Raw genomic sequence first — 3,659 nt, 5'->3', positions numbered from 1 at the left:
TAGGCTGAAGCTAGGACTGCTGCCTTGAGGGCCAAGCTGGAGGAAGCAACGCGGCGGGCCAATGCTTTCCGGGCCGCCCTTGAGGTAGCGCAAGGGGAGTCAACCACCTCCCAGGCCGAGGTGCTCCTTCTTCGCCAGCGGGTGGAGGAGGCTGAGGTCGTCGCGTGCCAGAATGCGGACGAGATACGTGAGCGGCGGATCCTGGAGCATGAGCACGGCCCCATGCTCACCATGCTCCGGGAGAGAGCCAACACAGCCTTGGGCAACATCTGCGAGGCGGCTGTTGGCAAGCCGCACACAGTCAACTACGCCGGCAACCTTCAGTTCTTCACCGATGTGGTGATGCAGCTAGAGGCGTGGTCGGTCAGGGCTGACAGGTTGGTGGAGGAGAGGAGCCGCGCCCTGCTCGGGCGCGCCTTTTCTCGCGTCTTCAGCCATCTCCGAAACATGGATCCCCACTTCGATTTCGACGTCGCCAACGCCCAGTCCCCCAGGCCGTCCGAGACGACCTGGCGCACTGGGTGGAAGACAATGTGGATGCTCTTGTCAGGGCCTTCGCTTCAGACAATGACGGCGTGATCGTGTCTGCCGACGAGGGTGGTTTGGTGAACGGCCCTGCCACCGCTGGCGGCGACGCAGATAGCGAACGCGAGTCCAGCGACGCCAGCAACGGTTCGGGTGGTGCTCCTGAGGACGCATATGGGGATTTATCCGGCTGATTGTGCATCATTCCTGCTTCCTTACCCTGCATGAATAGAACTCAGGTTTTGGCCTGATGGCTGTGAGAGCATTTTGGAGGGGGAGCCCCTCATGTAAAACTTGTGTTCATCGTATTAGTAGACGTTACATTTCCCATGCGCCCGCGCCAAGTGGTTGGCTTAAGCGACGCGCTGGTCGGCTAGTTTACCTTTGTCCCGTGCGGGCCCTGAGGTAGCCTGTGGGAGGCTGTGGTGTCCCGAGTGTTCCCTGATCGAATCCATAGGATCTGCAGTAAAAAAACCTCCTGAGAGGACGCGGCGGCGGCAGTCTGGGCTGCGCGCAAGCTGGGCCTGACCCGGCTCGCGAGGGGCTCACGAGGGGAGGCAGCTGAGGCGAAGTGGTAATCAAAACGCGAGAAATTGCTCGAACAAGACTAAGCACCCCTTCCCCGAACACACGCAAATCTCAAATTCGAATCCAACTTAAATCCAGCGGGGGAAAGTGAAAACCAAAGGGAAAAGCAATGAAAGCAGACAAAAGGCCGCATCCGGCACCTAATCTAGTCTTGGATGTCTTCTCACCAGCGCGGAGCTAAGTGCTGCCACTGGGCGTGGGAGGGAGCCCCAGGGCCTGAGGCCGGCACCCCTGAGACTCCGGGGCGTGTACAGCCCCACTCATTATTACGTGAGAGTGTCACGGGGCGGCGAGCTTCACAGGCACTAGGCCTTCTTCACAGGTACCGGCCTTGCTTCATATCGCCAGACGAGGGCCCCGCCTTGCGCCACACTCTAGTGCCATCAACGACGACCGGAAACCAGGACGCCGCCGATGGGGTAAAGCAGTCGCCAGCGGTTCCCCCGATGACCATGAGTCCTCCGCCAGGGGCAGGCCCTGAGGCACCTCCCCAGCAGAGGGCCTACCACCTAAGAACACCTTGCTCCGAACGGCGCAGTGGTGATGTATGATCTCAGCCCCTCTCCTGCAGCCCCCTGCGCCCCTCCTCCCGAGGGGTAGGAGACTATGGGAGCGGGGCAGCTGCTCGCTGTGGCGACCTGCACCTCCTGCGATCCATGATTAGCGTATGCCTGCTCCTGAGGAATTAGCGGTACCCGATAATCGCTGCCTCTAGCATGGCCGGTGGGACCGTCCCGGGGCTCCTGGAAGAGCTCAGCTTCTGGCGCCTCGTCCCCCCAGCTTGGGCTGAGGAGCGAGCCTTGTTCGCCCTCGTGAGGGTGCCCTTGGTCCATCATGTGGGGAACGTATTCTTCTGGTGCCGTCATCCCGAAGGCCACGCTGTAGTGCTCCGCGTGCCACGCAGCTCTGCTTGACGCGCCCACCGTGGGGTGGTAGCGCGGCTGTCCACTGGGGCCGTGGGTCGCGTCGAGTCCTTCTTCTTCGCGGACCGGGAGCGGGGGTAGCTCCGCCGCTGGTCCGGTGCCGACAGCTTCGCTGGTGTTGGAGTAGCCTTGGAGCCCGCGGGCGCGCGTGGAGCCCCCGTGCGGGCCGCCCTGGGCTTGAGATGGGAGCTGGGTGCAGAAGGGGAGAGCCCCCAAGGCGGCGAAGCCCAGGAGCTCTGCCACCCGCTCCAGCAGCACGTCACGGCCGCCCTCCAGCAGCCTGCACTACAGCAGCTCTCGGGCCACCGTGAGCGCGGCCCTCGAGTTCGCCTGCTCCCGGCGGGTGTACGGTGTCGTGGCCGCGGCGTGATTGGAGGCCCTTGCTGCCGACCGCGCTTGCCGCGGTGTGAGAGTTGTCGAAGCCTGTCCGCGTCGCCCGCGGCCCGCAGCGCCCTGCGGACCACGCTGCCTGGGGCATGGGGTCGCCCGAGGCGAGCGGCTCTGCACTAGCGGGCCACGCCGCCCAAGGATCTAGGTTGCCCGCCTGGTCGCCGGACATGGTGATGATGACGCGACGGGACATGAAGCGGTAGAAGGTGGATTCCGGCGCACCCCTACCTGGCACACCAAATGTCGGATTTTGGGTTCCGGCAGACCCTTGAGGTTCGAACACTTGGGTGCACGCGGAGATTTTGCCTTCTACCTACCTGCCCCCCTCCGCCTCGCTAAGATCTAAGCTATGGAAAGAACAGCACAAGAGACACAAGGTTTATTCTGGTTTGGGCCACCGTTGTGGTGTAATACCCTACTCCAGTGTGTGGTGTGGTGGATTGCCTCTTGGGCTGATGATGATGAGAAATACAAGGAAGAACAGCCTCGCGAGGGTCTGTTCTTGGCTGAGGGGATGAACTGCTAGGAGGAGTTCAGTCACCCTTCTCTCTCTCTCTCTTCTCGATTCTCTCTCTGATTTCGATCCCTCTACCCTGTGGGTGGCTAGTCCTATTTATAGGCAAAGGCCCTGGGCCTCTTCCCAAATATTGAGCGGGAAGGGCGCCAACAATTGGCCATTTTGAAGGGGAACATCTGGTACACTTATCCTGACTAAAGTTGGTCCTCGCCTGCCAAAGGCTCTGGTGGTGACGCTGGCTTGGGCTCCACAATGACTTCCTCCCTGCCGTTGGACTGGTCTTGGTCTCGTTGCACCGAAATGGGTGCCTTTGCTCGATGCTCTCGCCTACGCTTGCTCCCTTTGCACCAAAGAGGAAAGGAGGACACTGCGCGGGCTGGCGCCCTCCTGGCACCCTTGGTCGTCATGGCTTGCGTCACGGGCACCTCGTGAGGTACCCTGCCTTGATCTCTCCGCCTCCTCACGAGCCAGCCTGATGAGGCCGTGCCTGAGGAAGCTCCGTGTCGTCCGCCCCGCGAGGCTTGGCCCCTCGCGAGGGTCTTGGGTCTGTGTTGATGAAGATGGGTTGTGCTGGCCCCCCCGTTGAGCCACGCCGCAGGCAGGCAAGTCTGGGGACCCCCGTTCCCAGAACGCCGACAGCCACCTTGCTGCACTTTATTTACTTTTGTTACTTGTTACTTGTTACAAATTATCCTATCACAAAACTATTTGTTACC

Source organism: Triticum urartu, chromosome 2A (genome assembly GCF_056163025.1).
Source record: "Triticum urartu cultivar PI428250 chromosome 2A, HENAU_Tu73, whole genome shotgun sequence".
Lineage (NCBI taxonomy): Eukaryota > Viridiplantae > Streptophyta > Magnoliopsida > Poales > Poaceae > Triticum > Triticum urartu.
The sequence above is the reverse complement of the archived record's forward strand: the minus strand, read 5'-3'. Positions refer to the sequence as shown.